The sequence below is a fragment of the Rhinopithecus roxellana genome, chromosome 16, assembly GCF_007565055.1.
Source record: "Rhinopithecus roxellana isolate Shanxi Qingling chromosome 16, ASM756505v1, whole genome shotgun sequence".
NCBI classification, from domain to species: domain Eukaryota; kingdom Metazoa; phylum Chordata; class Mammalia; order Primates; family Cercopithecidae; genus Rhinopithecus; species Rhinopithecus roxellana.
The window spans coordinates 41,638,725-41,656,573 of record NC_044564.1 but is presented as its reverse complement, the minus strand read 5'-3'; the positions used below and the strand labels follow the sequence as shown (position 1 = coordinate 41,656,573).

At 41.2% G+C, this 17,849-nt stretch overlaps 1 protein-coding gene across 1 annotated transcript in view; it reads right to left on the bottom strand.

Moving 5' to 3' along the window:
- Positions 1 to 17,849, bottom strand: part of GNAQ (G protein subunit alpha q) — a 327,817-nt gene that overhangs the window by 123,312 nt on the left and 186,656 nt on the right. The gene's annotated exons all lie outside the window — the stretch shown is intronic.

Sequence of the window (17,849 nt, the reverse complement as noted above, 5' to 3'; positions counted from 1 at the left end):
GGTAGATACTACTATTAGACCCATTTATAGCTCAGAAAACTGAAATGGGGCACAGGAAGATTGATAAATAACTTGCCTAGGAATGACAGAGCCAAGATTTACCCCAGTAAGGCTGGCTCCAGAGTGCCTACCTCGTAACGATACACCAATAATGGAGATACAGCAAAAGTTATTTGTGTATGTTTTTTGTATTAAAAAGCTGAAGATAGTAATTCTAGGTTATTGGTATAGTGGGAACGTTTCCAAAAGTGACTGCAAAATAGGTTTTCTAGTAAGATGATTTTAAGGTGTTGAGAAAAGCGAAGAAGAAAGAAAAAAATCTGAAATTTGAATATTCACTACTCACTGAATATGCACTAAACTTACGGCCAAAATAACCAATCTAGACAAGTAAACTTGAGAAACTATGACTGAAGACATGGACTGGATGGAAGTCATCGGGTATAGTAAATTAGGCCTGCAAGCCTTCTCCTAATTATTTTCCCTCAAAATACCCTTATTTCCTACTCCCTATGATGGAAAGCCCCCCTGGATCTGTCAAAGCTCTCTCCTCCAATTCCAAGAAAATCCAATATCCTTTCAGGTATTCCCTAACTGTGCTACTTGGTCAAATTCCCAGCAGGCGTAAGTAAGTTGTAGGATTTCTTTCCTTAGCAAGTGAACGTTCAAGTCTGGAAACGCAGATATGCTTGCAAAACATTCTTTAGAGCAGAAAAAACACCATTGTTTAGGCAATCTTAATCTGTTTGAAATAATCTATTTCTTCCTTTAAATTATACAACAAACCTCTAGGCATAAAAGCAAACTGGGTTCTACGGAAGAAAAATCTTATTGCCCCTCGTCTTCTAATTACCAATGCTGGAAGACAATGGAGTACAAGTAAGGAGGGAATTCAGCAAAGATTCTCAACAGGCAAGAAGGCATCAACCATTCTCAAAACAACAAAAATACAACTACAAGATGTTTAAAAATGGAGAAATGAATAGTAGGAAATCCTGTATCTGCTGAATCTAGTAGTATGCAAACTATCACATATTTATATTATAATTATTACTATTAAACTATATCCATTTAAATTAGTATTAAATCCTGTATCTATACAACTAAAATTAAATTGTGAAAATTATGTTTAAATAGTTGACAGTTGACAGTGTAAAAATATTAATATTAACCATCATATACTGAAGGACAGGTGGAGGAGAGATAGGACATAAAAGTTTTCTATTTTTCTATCTTTCATGGCAGCGAGTAAATAAATGAGGCTTCAGCTGAAATGTGTGGTTTAAAGAAATAATTTCAAAATTAAGTATGTTCTCTATTATCTTGTAGGAGGAACTTTTAGGAATTAATTTCCTGTGAGAATAAATGGACATACAAAATTCAGTGGCTTTTCTTCAGGGTCTCCTGAATTTCTATTACTTCTTAGTTCAAGTAAAATTAAGTAACATACATATATTTACATGGAAAGACATAAGTTAATCAGTCTTTCTCTCTATTCATCTAGAATGACATTAGCCTAATGCTGATGACAGCTGTTTCTCAGAAGTGGAATTCTGAATGACTTGTAAAAGCTGTTTCTGGCAGGCGTGGTGGCTCACACCTCTAATCCCAGCACTTTGGGAGGTCGAGGCAGGTGGATCACTTGAGGTCAGGAGTTCAAGACCAGGCTGGCCATCATGGTGAGACCCTGTCTCTACTAGAAATAACAAAAAATCAAGCGGGTGAGGTGGCACTAAACTGTAATCCTGGTTACACAGGAGGCTGACGCAGGAGAATCGACTGAACCCAGGAGGTGGAGGTTGCAGTGAGCCGAGATTATGCCACTGCACTCTAGCCTGGGTGACAGATTGAGATTCCGTCTCAAAAAATAAATAGATTTAAAAAATGCTGTTTCATCATATGATTGATTTTTTTAAAAAACCAACAGTGTACCATTTTCCAAAAAGGGAATAAAATTATTCTAAAAAAAATATCAAAATGACTTCTAAATATATTGGCATGAAAAGATGCTAAAATGAATACTGGAACTAAAAAGTAGATTATAAAATAGTAAAACACTGCTTTTATTTTTAAATCTACGTGCATAAATTCCTAAAAGAAATATAGCAAAATATTAAGAGTGATTATACCCAGCGAGATACTGAGTGATTTTAATTTTTTTTTTTTTTTTTTTTTTTTGAGACTGAGTTTTGCTCTGTTGCCCAGGCTGGAGTGCAATGGTGCGATCTCGGCTCACTGCAACCACTGCAACCTCTGCCTCCCAAGTTCAAGTGATCCTCCTGCCTCAGCCTCCCGAGTAGCTGGGACTACAGGCATGCACCACCACACCCAGCTAATTTTTAGAAGAGACAGGGTTTCACCATGTTGGCCAGGCTGGTCTTGAACTTGTGACCTCAGGTATCCACCAACCTCAGCCTTCCAAAGTGCTGGGATTACAGACATTTATTTATTTATTTATTTAGAAACAGAGTTTCGCTCTTGTTGCCCGAGCTAGAGTGCAATGGCATGATCTTGAGTTACTGCAACCTCCACCTCCTTGGTTCAAGTGATTCTCCTGCGTCAGCCTTCCGAGTAGCTGGGATTACAGACACGCACCACCATGTAGAAACAGGGTAGAAATGGGGTTTCACCATGTTAGCCAGGCTGGTCTCGAACTCCTGACCTCAGGTGATCCACCCACCTCGGCCTCACAAACTGCTGGGATTACAGGGGTCAGGGCCACAAGAATTTTTAAATTGATACTTGCTGCAGCGTTTTCTGATTTGTCTACAAAGAGCTACATTACTTGTGTAACTTAATATACATATAAATGTATACATTAAAAAGAGACCCCTAACAATTCTCACTTGGGTGCTGGTGAGATTTTTAGTGGCAATTCTGAAGAGAAGATGATTTCTAGATAGGCTTTGTGACTCCTATGAGGAAAAAAAAATTTCTACTGTAAAAAAAAAAAAAAACCCAAAACTTTAATTTCTGAGAGCTGACTCTTCATTAGGAGAAGAGTACTCATCTGGTACCCTCTTCACCATCTTCTTTGGGGTCCATATTGGCTGGGCTGGGGACTGCCTCTTTCCCTTCCCTGATGCCTCTAGTAGAACTTTCATTTCTAGTTCTCAGACTCCATCTCTCTTTTTCCCCCAGGCCTCGTGGTGAACAGCAATATGTTGTTAGCTGCTACAGCAGCTGGTGAATAATCAAAGTTCTTACTGAATCATGTGTTAACCAAAACTAGAAGTCAGACTTGACTGATCAAGAGCTTCAATTTTGAGAGTAAAATGGGATGGCCATTCAACAACTGCTTTATTTCAGACAATCCTTCATTAGCTTGTTTGAGACTAAGATAATTAAAGTAGGATTGATATGATAATTTCCAATATCCATAAATCATTACATCTCTCAACTTTACCCAGAGACTGGTACCAGGAACCAAAAGTCCTGGGCTAAGTATACTTGGGAGAGAAGGGTAAGAGATTTCAAACTTTCAAATTACAGCCTTCAGATTCCTCATTTGATTTTAAATACAGATTTCCCAAAAAAAAGGTAATGTTCTGCATTCCGGTATGTGCTTCTCTGTGGTACTGAAATCCTCGTGGCACCGCCAGTGATAGAGCAGCAGCATGTGCTGCCTGCCCTGAAGCATCACATGGGCCATAACTTGAACAAGGCTCCAAGAACTGGAGGTAACCAGAAGGGCAAGAAGGTATGGGTTGATCACTAGAGTGGCTATACTTTAACTTGGAGGAAACACTGGATTAAATTTAGGTGGGTGGAAGCTTTCTATTTAAGAATAAGTACCTTACTCCATAGTGGGTCAAGTGCTGAAAAATACACAAGAACTGTGTATCTAATTAGAACATTAACCCAAAAATGCCTTCCCTAATACTTTAGCATTCCTGTGCCAAGTTATGATGACAGAGAGCTTTGTTTCTTAACACTTCTGAGATTTCTGAGAGCCAAGTTCAACTTTTGACTGTTTTATTTGCTTCACAGGCAAATGGAGAATATAACCTTTCCAAATGACTCAGTGATTCATCTTTAATTCATTTTTCCTGTCTGGGAACCGGGACGTTTTCCTCTGCAAATGCTCCAAAGTACATGTTTCATTTTTAAAGAAAATGTTACAATCCTTCCTCTGCCATTTTGGATGCATATTCAGTAAATGGTGATTGAATAATGGCTTTTCTAAAGACAGTCTGGTGATATGAAATAATTTGTATACTTCTAAATAGAACACTACCTCCTTCAAAAAACAATGAATGAATTAGCATGTAGATATGTGCAAGCTTATTATCTGTTCTCATTCTTAAATGGGTATTGGTGCAGATGTGTGCATTTGGTTTATTTTTTATTATTTTTTTAGACGGAGTCAGAGTACAGTGGCATAATCTCAATTCACTGCAACCTCTGTCTCCCAGGTTCAAGCAATTCTCCTGCCTCAGCCTCCCAAGTAGCTGGGATTACAGGCCAGTGCCACTACGCCCAGCTAACTTTTGTATTTTTAGTAGAGACGGGGTTTCATCATGTTGGCCAGGCTGGTCTGGAACTCCTGACCTCAGGTGATCCACTTGCCTTGGCCTCCCAAAGTGCTGGGACTACAGGAGTGAGCCACCGCACCTGGCTGCATTTGATTGTTTTATAACATACATAACATGTTTGGTCTTACATCTGAACCAAATACTTTAAAACAAAAAAGAAAAAAAGAATAAATGAATTTTCAGTCTTCCATTGTTGATTTTATAGTCTAGGTCATGACAATGTGTTTGTCTCTAGAGAAGGGGTGAGAAGATGATGATTTGGGCATAGACCTTGAGTTGGTGGGGCAGTTCCTTTATCTGGGCCCAGGGTCACAATTCATACTCTTCCCTTCAGTGACAGCAATGGAGAGAGATGAAAAGGACACAGGTAGGGAAAGCAGACCGATAGGCCACTCCTGAGCACTATACAAGGAGTATTAACTGGACTCCAGGGGAGGACACATGGTAGAAGAAACAGCACTCCCTCTACCAGTCACTGTTGAGCTCAAGCTGTTACACACGAAGCCGAGATATCATGCCTCATGTATTCATGTTAAAAAAAAAAAAAACAAAAAAAAACAAAAAAAAAACAGCAAAAGCAAATTGTATTGAAGCATAGACAAACACACACAAAGAATTTTCAGTAATATTTGTCTGCCCCCAAGGGAGTTTATGCTTACCTATAAACGAAAAAAAAAGAAAACTTTGAATGTATAACACATATATTAGAAAAGCTTTCTTAACTGCTTTGTGGTGAGAGGCTGGCATTAAAAATAGACATTGGAAGCATTTAAATAAAAAATTATCCAGCATCTCACACTGGAGTCAAATTTTACATTGACATTTCCTGCAAGGGCAAATGGGAGGAAAAAAAGCCCAAAGCTCTCGGTATATATTTAAACCAGCATGGCCACAGAGAAATGATTGGCAATGGAACAATCAGTATTCGGCAATTTTCTCACAATAAATTGGATGAAATCACTGCAATTTGGTATAAATGTTCCTTTCAGGTGTATTTCTCCGAGTACACATTATATTTTATTCTAAGGTTCTTCTTCCCCCTTTCCTCCAAATTAGCTGCATTCTAGAATTTTTGTATAAAATGAAGCTATAAGAATCATTATTATTTTAGATTTATCAAGGGTTGTGCCCAACTATTATATGTGAACATATACATGAGTAAGTAAAACAAATAATATGGAAACTATTCAAGACACAGTTTGGCACTGGTCAAAGTCCTCTGACACAGGACCACCTTCATTATATGGAAGGCTCTGACTAGGCACCATACTTAATACTCAAGTTTTATTCTTAAAAACAAGGAGAAACTGAGTCATAAGTAAGTTCTTAGTAGGAAGGCTCAGTGGTTTCTTGGTAAGGTAAAGTGCTTCTATTCTGTGTCTTGAAGTTGGGAGTGCCCTCTACTGCCCAAAAGCATGGCTTCAGTTTTGGTTATCACAAAACTTTGTATGATCTATGCCAAAATATTAAAAATGAGAATAGCCTTCTTACTCCTCCGCAAGTGTATAGCTTAGAAATTAGTTAATAACTATGTGACCTAGAAGTTTAGTTTTCAATAAATCAAATCCCTCTAGGGGGAGTTCTCTGCCTTAAGAAATTATATTAAGGTGAACTTCTTGACTGTCTTCCCCTCACAGAGAGCTGTCATCAGAGCTACAACTCCCATCCCCTATTTTGGCTTTCCTCTAACCCTAGCTATTAGTAGGAAAGGATGGGAGTAGCTACTGCCTTGCACTGGGATGGGAACTACCACTTGGGCTTCAAGGCTCTAACTGTAGTAAGAAAAGCTGAACTGAAACCATCAACCAGGCTCCCTCTTTATGGTCTGATCAATCCTGACAGTACCATGTGAGCAGAAGGGCACAGAATTGGCAAACAATATTCCTTGGCTGAGAAAATAAATTGGTTTTCATCAAAACCAGTTCAGACATGCTATTGGGTGGAATGTAGAGGGAACCTCAATATTTAGGAATGAAAAACAAACTTGTTTTAGAGAAAAGATACTTGTTGAATTCTGATTTATATTTGCTATGTTTTGGAGGTGCTTTGCTGAAGACTGCCTAGAGAAACAGAATTGTGAAGAAATACAGGTCATCTTGCTTACAGCATGCTTTCCAAGACTGAGGATGCTGAGACACTGAGAGATTCCCCTGGTTTCCCATGCTGGGATTCTCTCAGTCTTGGATGAATAGCACCTCTGCAGCATCCATCACGGACCTCCAGGCATATGGCCCAACCCAAGTAGAGATGGCTTTGGAACCTTGGGATACTTTGATGAGCATATGCATCTTCAACAAGGCTCCAATGGGTATATGTACCTTCTGCCAGGCTCCTATAATTCTACATATAATCTCAATGCAAAGATATCCATTAAGAGAGGCACCACATGATCCACAGTCCCTCGATCCCAGTCTTTCCATCCCTACTGAAGGGGCTGAAATGATAGACCATAAAGTCTTTGAGCTCAAACCTTTTATTTTGGATATCTGCAGAAAGAAATATACAGAAATAAAAGCACACACAGACTAAGGTATGTGTAATCTGGTTATATTTTATTTACTGCATTATTGCCTTCTTAATAATACAATTTGAAAGACTTAACTGTATCTTACAAAAGTTAGATATCATTATCTAAGATCAATCTAACCCATCCTTAAACATTAATGTGGCACTGAAACAAAACATGTGATCATCTCCCTGCTCCTCCTGCTGGCCTGCTTCCTCCACCTTGAGCCATGTAGATATCTGGAGGAAGACAGATGGGTGGAGCATTAGGCGGGACAGCAAGGAGGCTGCAGAGGCAGGGACAGAGGGAGTGAGTGGTAGAGTGCTAAGGTGAACGATACAGCCCTTACAGAGCTGGCCTGGTTTTACTGGTCAAGGCCCAGTCAAATAATTTCTTTATTCTTTCCACAGAGCCCACCAAAGTGATTCCAGATAATTGAGTGATGGTTTGTTGTTTATGAAGGGCGCACCAGCTGTCAGTCTTCCTAGATAAGAATCACTAATTTCTGCTTTGTGGGATGGACGCTGACCCCTTGGATAGAGTAGTTTGGCACATTTGCCCTAGGAAGTCAGAGGAAACTGGTGTCAGGTGAACCATTTATTCTGAAGTTGGTTTTCGAGGTGGAAGTAAAAGGAAGTCTACAGGGAACCTAAAGGTCTGTTTGGAAATACAATGCACACACAAACATGGGGATGTAATTTCTTTGTAACACAATTTAAACAGCTATTCCTCGGCATGTTTTCTGCATGGGGTCAGTCATGGCTTACTCATCAGACTAAGCCACCTAAAACCCTTAGCTTCCCTTTGCAGTTCCATCTCAAGGCCCTTAATTGAGGACCTGGAAGGGTCTATGACTCAGAGGGTTGTGTCTGGGTTCATTATCATATCAGGTCCTTATAACTCAGAAACTTCTTATGCTGACCACACCCCACAATTCTGGCAGAATCCAATAGGTGCCAAATTACTCTAATGCAATCTGCCACGGAAACAGTAAAGGACACTTCTCCCAGGATTGGCCTCAATTTCTTTTTGGGGTAACTTAAAAAATTCCAGGTGTGGAGTTCCTGGGATTTGAAACAGAATACTAATCTCAAGTTATCACGACAGGCTACTTCCCAGGGGGTTGTGGTGCACTAATTGGTCCCTTTAAGCCTTCATCTGGCAGAAAACAATGGAAACTACCAAGGGTTTTACCTCTAAAATAATGATCCTACTCCTGGGCAAGAGGACAAGACCACGTCAAATTGAAAGAGGCCACGAAGGGGCCCACTGTTCGCTTCCTCAACAACCCCATCCACTCTGGGCCATTCCTCCATTAAAATCATGTTTAGAAATGAAAAATCCATTACATTGGCTTAAAGGATTTTTCTTTATATTATTTCTCTATATAACCAGAGACAAATGCATAGGAATAAAATAAACCATCAGAATAAATTTTGATCAGAAGACTCCAGGCTTCAACCAGCTGCCAAGATGGATCCCTAACATATTAAAAACCACAAATTGTAGGAAGAAATTAAAAATGGAAGATGTGAATCAGAATTTCAATACACTACCTGCTGTGTGTCCTTGCTTTTTAAATTATTTATTTATTTTTAAATTTTATTTGGTTTTTTTTTTTTTTTTTGAGATGGAGTTTCACTCGTCACCAAGGTTGGAGTGCAATGGCATGATCTCGGCTTACTGCAACCTCTACCTCCCGGGTTCAAGTGATTCTTCCACCTCAGCCTCCCAAGTAGCTGGGATTACAGGCGCCTGCCACTACGCCCAGCTAATTTTTCGTAGAGACAGAGTTTCACCATGTTGGCCAGGCTGGTCTTGAACTCCTGACCTCAGGTGATCTGCCTGCCTTGGCCTCCTGAAGTACTGGGAATCTGCCTATTTTTAATGTATAGAACAAAATTAGAAACCTTTTTAAAAACCATCTTACTTATTACAAAACTATGGGGATGAAGTTAAATACTATATATGAAAGTTTCTAAACTGCAAAGTACTACTCTAACATGAAATTACTTTTTTTTTTTTTTTAAGCATTTCAAAACTGTAACTCATTGGAAATATAACTCAAAGAACTGGAGATTTTAAAAACAATCCATTTTGAAGAAGTCCTTGGCTCCACTTCTTGTCAGAAAATCTAAAATGGTATTGCATTTCTCTCTCCACTGGTAATGTCTATTGTTGTTTCTTATAGTGAGCCACTGGCAAGTGTCAGAATCAACTGTTGAACCTAAGTTGGAGCTGGAACTTCCTTTTTTAAACAAAACTCTTGGTGCTGAATTGCTTCAGTGTATTATTTCATTATAAACTTGAGATGGTATAATGGAAATTCCTTACAATCTATATGGCATCAAGAAAAAAATGTAGGCTACACTGGTAAATATCTGCAGAACACATTAGAAAATCTAACCAGTTCCTTTGTGGATATTATTTTAAAAGCAATTTCTTCTGAGCAGGGTTATATTCTCATACGAACCCCCAAAGTTACTTTAAAGAACACAATTCCATATGTACATAAAGAACGTAATTCCAAGTTCACTATAAGGGCTTATATCTATCCTTCCTCAGAGTCTCACAACCATCTCTTTATAAAAAGAAAGACGACCACCTCATCCAGAAACACTGAAAGAAGCAAAGACACTTACTGTAAAAATTTCCACAGTATAAACAATCTGCAACAGATGGAGAGTGACTGACATGGGCAATCATCACCCAGCTTGAAAAAGGGGTGGTATCTTGGAGGGTCTAGCACAGGGACGGAGAGCAGAAAGGCCAAGGCTAGTATAGATAAGAGGGTCCTAAAAAATGTCACCATCAACTAAAGAAAGAGTTGTTGCTTAAAGTGAGAGTCATGTCACAGCAGATCAAAGAGAAATGTGACCAAGTGAAACTAGAGAGAGTCAGAGGTAGGCCAGGAGGCGATGCTCTAGCTGAGCACTGCATCCATGTGTATTATCTTTGAGGAAACGAGGCACACTTGTGCTCAAAGACCTGAAGATGGTCACAAACCAGCCGTCTGTGGGCAAAACACAGTTCACAACATGCTGTTTGGCCACACACTGTTGATTTGCATAATATAATTTTAAAAATACTGAAATAGCTTCCAACATTAAAAATGAGGAAATTTCCCTTACAAATCCCAATTTCTGCCTTCTCTTGAAAAATCAAGAGATGTGTGGCAAGTCAGAGCTTTCAATTCCACAAGGCAAGAGCTGGCTACAGCCAAGCTGCAGCTGCCCCTTGGGAGGGGCAAGCACTTTTTGCCTGCTTCAATCCCATCAATTCCTCACCCTGCCTGCTCCACTCACCTGGACACTTGTAGGGATTTGAGTTATTGTTGCCCAGCTAGAAAAACAAGCAGGTTAGGAGGCTGATTATATAGGATAAAAGAAGAATGAAGGGGGTGGTCCTTATGGGTGTGCAATGGTTCCAAAGAACCGTGGGCAATCCTGGTAGGCCAAGAAGGCCTCTTCAAAAGAACAAGGCAGAGAAGGAATCAGTTAGATGGGTAAGGGGCAAGGGAGATGGCCGGGCTGTGTATCATCTTAGTTTCTCCTTTACGTGAGGAGAAAATGCAGCGAGAGTGAAGCACGTCCCTTCTAACCTAAATATAGTGAATAAGGCTCTCTCCTCGGTTCATCCTCCCTCAGAGAACAGTATCCTTAGAGTCTCATATAAATAACATTTTTGTAATGTTTTAGAGTTAGCAAAGCACTTCTACATACATTTTCTTTCATTTAACCCTCAATCACAATTCTGAGGCAGACCAGACAAATACGATTATCTCACATTGCAGATAAGGAAACTGAGGCTCACGAACTTCACTGGGAGGGAATTCAGGACTAGGCCTTTGCCCCTGGGACCCAAGAAGTTGCCACCCCTCAGTAATGACCTACCCTGTCCTGAAAGGAACACTGGAATACTTCAACCTTCCTGAACTGTGGTCGCTGAGATAGCATCAATGCCAGATTAGTGATTGAGAAGGTGTTTCCCTTACTAGGATAATCTTTCCCTGAGCAAATTCATCTAAAAACACTCTGACAGCCAGAAGTTTGCTCAGCCTTGCAAGGCAGTGGTCAGTTATGTCAAGAAACATCCCTTATTTGTTCACGAAAGTCCTGCAAATATTTTGGCAAATAAACTCAGAAAGCCGGAAACACTAATTATTAGGCAGAGACAAACCCACAGTAATAACATAAACAACAAAGTGCCTTTTCAGCGCTGCTATTCAGTGTGCCTTCCTGTTGCCAGTGCCACGAAAAACACGATGGGAATGGCCTGGAGGAGATGGAAGAGGAAATGACTCCTTTAAAGACCACGTCCTGTGGGCAGAGTGCTGCCTTACAATTTGCTACAGCAGATATCAAAAAGGAAGGGTGGGTAGTATAATTTACGGGGAGAGAAAAGTGGTTAAGAAAATAGAGTTCCTTAAGAATACTGTTAAGGTGGGGCACTTACAATTAGTTTTTTAATAGATGAACTTTATTTTTTTACCTTGGGAATGAAAACTGGGGAGATAAAATAAGGATTTGGTCAACTGGCTACAAATATCTATGAACTAGTCCACTGTCAAGGCAAACGTCTATGCAGGGCCTCCCTGTGTGGTTGTGCATCTTGGGCCTTGTGCAAAGGGACATGTGATGGAGATCAACCTGGGGCCTGGAACCAGCCATTCTGCTCACCAAGCTGTGTGCCTTGGTTAGTCAGTAAGAAGCACCTTTGTGTAACTTGCCTGCCCTTGGGGCCTAGAGATTCCTTTTCCATTTGCACAAAGGCACTCTATGATAGCAGCAGCCCTGCAATTGAGTATCTGTCCATTTCAGTTTCTGTCCCTTCAAGGCCATGCAATTTTAGGTGTCAGGTGATGTAGTTGTGCTGGATGCTCTGGATTTCAGTCAGCTAGGCAGGACCTTAGACAAATCACGTAAGTGGTTTTCTGCTTCACTTTCTCTATCAGGATCAATGAGAACAGTCCCACCTGCCCCTGTCTCCTTAGGGCCATTGTGAAGTCACTGCCAAGAGTCTAAAAATCACAGTTCTTTCTCTGATGTGCCCAGTAACATCTCCTACACAGCTTTCACATCTATTAACACCACATTCTTCTCCTTCAGTAAAGTTGAAAGTAAAGAACAAAGATTTTAAGTTCAGTGACAAGCTAAGTGGCAAAGGGGACTTAGCCCACTTGAATAGGGCAATTTCCACTTCCCAAGCAAAGCACACACTTTCATGTGTCGGAATTCAAACCACTCTCATAGATCTTCAAGCTATTTCACTACAGTCTTAGGGTGCAACTCTCTTAACAAGCAACCCCATTGCTGGCATCTCTAAGACAGCATTTCAAACCCCAAATTGGCTTGTTTCCCCTAACAGATTGCTGGGATACAGATTCCTGGCTAACAGCAGAAAAGCTGACAGCTCTCTGCCTCTTCCAGAGTTGGCTTGGCCAGGTCAATGCCGGAACAATTGGTCTCATTGCCTTCTGAGATGACAATTAATTAATGTGGTGGGAACAAGGCGTGGTCTATCCAGGGAGCCGAGCCTTTGCCCTTCTGAGGGTTGCGGCATTGGCCTCTCATCAGAGCCAGCGTCCACATCATAAGTCTCACTGTGTATGGCTTCTGGCTTCCTTAAGGTAGTCTGGAGGGAGACAGGGATGGAAGACCTTCCAAGAAGTTCTTTGTTGGGGAAAAAGAAAAAGGAAAGAATACAAGCAACACAAAAAATACAATTCAGAATCAGAGATAAAAACTCGACAGCAAAATGCAATGCTAAGTTAGAGAAGACATCATTCTAGACATAATAAAGGAAAAAAGGACAAATGTTTCACTGAGAAGTGTCTCAGAGCGTAGCAAGAAGAAAAATGTGTGGTGACAGAAATCCAGCCCCATTGAGGAAAGTTCGAGCTCAGTGACAACATCCTCAGCATGCTTTATTAGGCACTAGCACCAAGTGCATTGCTCAACATGCTGTGAATGAGAACACATGAGTCACAGGACAGCATCCCCTGCTCCAGCCGACAGCAAAGGACATCGATTATTTAACTGTGGAAGAGGATAACTGATGACTCCCAAAGGTTTTCCAGAAAGGAACTTAACATCTCACTGCAGGGATGGGGGAATTAAAACATGACTCTCAAGTATCCTAAAACTATCTAAAAAATAGAAATAGTAAGAGTTGTTTATAACCAGAGATTGTATAGACCTGGTAGTGCACTACTTCTCAGCCACAGACAATATCGAGACAAAGCCTTGATATTGGAGTGGGGTCAGGAGTTCAATGTGGAGCCATATGGGGTCTACAACTAGAATGACTGTTTAAACCTGATCCCATGGGTCCCTTACCTGCCAGAGCTTTCTGAATCCTCTCCCAGGTAAACTGAAGGAAAATGGTCATCTGGTCATCCGTACTGGCTTATCAACCTGCGTCCTACCCTGCTGCCTCCAGCCTGTTGTAATCTGTTTTCCACCTCCACCACAATTCCACAAAGCAAGAGCTGGTGGGAGATGACCAAATCCAATGGGCCCCTTTCAGCTCTTCTCTTACTTGCCTTCTCTGATGCCCAGGCTGGAGAGCAGTGGCACGATCATGGCTCACTACAACCTCGACCTCCTAGGCTCAAGCAATCCTCTCACCTCAGCCTCCTGAGTGGCTGGGGACTACAGGCGTGCCACCATGCCTGGCTAATTTTTAAATTTTTTGTAGAGATGTAGTCTCGTCATGTTGCCCAGGTTGGTCTCAAATTCCTGGCCTCCCAAAAGTGCTGGGATTACAGGCATGAGCCACCTTGCCCAGCCCTTGGCAGTATTTGATAATGCTGTACTGACCACTCTGTCTGAAACTATGTTCTTCTGTGATTTTCTGATACTACTTTCTCCTCATTCTATGATACCCGTGGCACCTTACCTTTGCAGCCAGGCTTTCACCTAAGCTCTAGGCCAGTACTTCCAAATGTCAGCTACACCCTTCACCTGATGGCCGCAGGCCCCTTCAATCTCAGCATGTCCCAACACGTCCCAACATGCCCCACATGCCCCTATCTGCTTCCACTACCCCTCAAAAGCTGGTTTTCTTCTCATTTATCTGTCAAAGTCAATAATGCCCTCACTCACCAAGTCACCTCTGCCAGAAATCCTGGACAACCCTGGCTCCTCCTGGTCTCCTGCATCCACCACTTCCAGTTTACTCATTCAGTGTTCTTCAGTCTCCTCCATCCCTCTCTCACTGTGTCCCTCCTCTCCAACTTCACCTCTAATGCCCTGGGTCTGGGCCTCATTCTCTCCTGCTCGGGCCATAGCAACAGTGTCTATGCTCATTTTCTGCACCCAGGAAGATCTTTTTCCAGTCCATTCTCCGCAGTGTGATGGAATGATTTCTCGTGAACATAAACCTAATCACATCATTCACCTGCTTAAAGCACTCCCACAGCTCCACACGATTTACAGGACAAAGCATTTCTGATCTGAACCCTCTAGAACTTCCTAGCCTCCTCACCTCCCACTCTTTGTCTTTATCTTAGTAGCTACTCAGACCTCCTTTCAGTTCCCCAGACCTGGTAAACCCATCCAGATGTCCGTACTTTCTCTCTATGAGGTTCTCCTTTGCCTTCATGTCCTTTGTCCACCTGTAAAAACTGCTGTGTGTCCTTCATGACAGACTCCAATTCCTCCTTTTCTCTGCAGGCTCTCGTGACCCTCGCCTGCCTCTTCCCAGGCACCATCACTCCTGCTTGCTCACCGCCATGGCACATCCCTACCCCCACGTCTGTCTCACACAGGGTCTGAGAGCTCCTGGGGAACAAGGACCACCATTGCTCTTTTCTCCTCTCCCCAGCTCTTACTAAAGTGCTTGGTACCTCATAAAGGATCAATACATTTTTACTGGGAAAAAAAAGGATGTCACCCATCCCCAGATCTTCACAGGTGTGTCTAATTTCATATCCTCTCTTTCCATACAAACCTGTGTTTATGAATCAACACTTAACACACTTGTTTTACCTAACAAGGTCATTTCTTCCACCGAAAATGGAGACAGTAAATCCAACTTAGTTGTACGGCTACCCCAAAATCTGACAGAAAAAGACTGAGACACCCACGGTTTCAGATGAAAACCCCGTTTTTTTCCCCCTCAGTGATCAATAAAAAGTTTTCGTGATAAACCTCCCCCAAAACAGGATGCCTATTGTGTAGGACATGCTTCCTTCCCCAGCATGGAATTTAAAATGTTCAGTGATAAGGTTTCTGATATGTGTCATTATCTGGATATTCTGAGGATTTCTGTGTGAAGATCCAAGATCTGTGGCTCCTCAGAAAGTAGAGCTGGACGTATGCTCTGATGTCATTCTTGTCCTCACAGAGGGCACTGAAAAGAACCCAAATTCACTGGGACAGGTACATGACATCAAGTGAGTGTCAACCATTCTAAATGTTTTGCTTTTGTTTCTATCTCCAAGCCTTTATAATGTATCTCTGCTGTAGTAACCGTGTCCTGCTTCCTCCCTCCTGATCTCTCCTGTCAGTTTCCCACTGGCCAACCCATCTTCCAGTAGGGTCCTATCCCAGGGGTTATTACAAATGCTGGCGGCAGCATGTTGTGGAAAGTTTGCTCTGTTTACTTTAATGGTTGTTGCTTTACTTCTTCCTGCTGCAAAGACCCCCTTTCTTTACACTCCATCGTTTTCAACGAATGCAATGCACAACCTAATACCAACTGAGCTGGCACCACTCCTTTGATGTACTGTTTCAGAAGGTTATTTTTGCTGGCTTGAAAGGCTTTCTCTTCTAGCTCTAGGTAAAAATCAGCAAAGATTCCAGTTCTTATCAATTGAGAGCTTAAGTAAACAGAGCAGGTGCCAAAGTCAATAGGATATGGAAAACAAGATTCTGCTGAAGATTATTTGTAATGGGGATCAACTGCTGACATAGAATCAGGAGGTCACACTTGATGAAAAAGAACATGAAAGAGGAAAGAGCCCAAATTTCAAAACACGGGGGCAGGGTTGGTTTGCCTGAAGCCAAGTTGGTCAGGGAAGGTTCATGTTTTCATGAAACTAGATGGGGTTTCCTTCTTGCACTGGAAGAAAGCTCTCACAAATACGGAGAAGAAAACCCTCCATTCTGCCTCATCCTCATTTTAATAAATTCCCACTGCCTGCAGTGACATCCTGACCACTTCACCCACTAAGGACAGTCCCTTCTATGCCTGGACTCAGAGCTCCAAGGCATAAGTGCTTTGGCAGAGCAATGAAGAAAGGGGTTGGAGTGTAACTGCTCAGTGGCAGAATAACCATGGCAATGCATAATCAACCTTTCCTGCCTGCCAAGGCCCTGGAGTCACATGTCTGCTAAACAGGGTGTGCTGGCTCCTGGCTTTCATGCCCCAAAGGCACACTCAAGACCCTCCACTAGCCGCAGGATTTAAAAAGTTGGCTCCTCCAGTCCTTCACAGCAAGGTGAATTTACATCCCCTTTCCAGGTATGCTTCTCCTGAAAGCATCCCTGCTCAGCTTTGGGACTATGTGATTGCTCATTGCTCTTTCTCCTCCCACTGTTCTATGTCCTTTGACACACAGCACCTTTTGCAGGCTGCTTGGATAACTCAGTATCTCATGAGGAAACCTCACATTTTTATATTTACAATTATATCCCTGGCCTACTATTTATAATTATACTGTCTGTAATTATGAAGGACATTAGTCCATCCCTACTTTGATAGCAAGGCACAGTGATGTAATCTTCATTTTTCCAGTAGAGAAACAAACAAAAGAAGGCTGAAGAATATATACCCAGGCTGTCAGTGGTAAGGCGCACTACAGAATAATGGTTCTCTCAGCATATACCTTCAAGAATGTCCAGATGGAGAAAAGACCATCCATTTTTCCTTTGTCTCTTTCTATAAAAATGGATGGTATTTTAGAAAAGTAAAAGAGACAGATAAAAGTGGGTAAGAATTGTTACCAACCAAACTATGTTAACGGGAAGAACATTTTAGAAAAGAGTATACCCCACATGTTATTAATACTTTCCTGTTTCATGGTCTTCCACCCAGAAGAACAAAGAGAATTTGTTGGCAGCTGCCAAGAGTCAGCTCTGAGCTGGAGTTAATGCTATTATGTGGCTCTTCGGGCATATTTTTAACTTCTTAGTTCCTCATCTGAATATAAGGATGTAAGAGTAGTTATCTCAAAGGGGATGTTACAGGGCTACGTGAAATGATGTATATAAATAGTAGTAACAGGGCCTAGTACAAAGTAAAGGGTTAATATACCTTGTGACACATTATTATTATTTATACTACTGGATGAAATTTCAGGATTCTGACCTCAGTAAGTATGAGCATACAATTTTATTTCCAAAACCATTCACTATGAAAGAAAATCATGGAAGCCATTCGTTTGACCAAGAACTCAACAGCCTTCCTGACAATAAAAATGTATCAGTAGAGGCTCAGTGATTGTACATTTTGTGTCAAACTCTGGGAAATCTTAACTGGCAGTTAGAAAAATAAACCTACAATATGCACAACCATAGGTCACAGATACAGTCATGTTGTATGTAATAGAGAACAGCGGCTACTCCTGTGTGTCCTATTATTCCATCGAATTTCAATTTAGGATCTTTGTGAAATTACTACCAAAAAAAAAAAAAAAAAAAAAAAACCCAAAGGCACTATTTCATCAGAAAAAAAAAAGCAATTACCTTATATCCACCCTGTCCCATTTCTAAGAATCTTTCCACTATTACATAAACCACCTAAATGAATTTTGAAGCGCCTCCAGGCAAGAGGACAGAGGTTTCTGAAATCTGTTGATATGA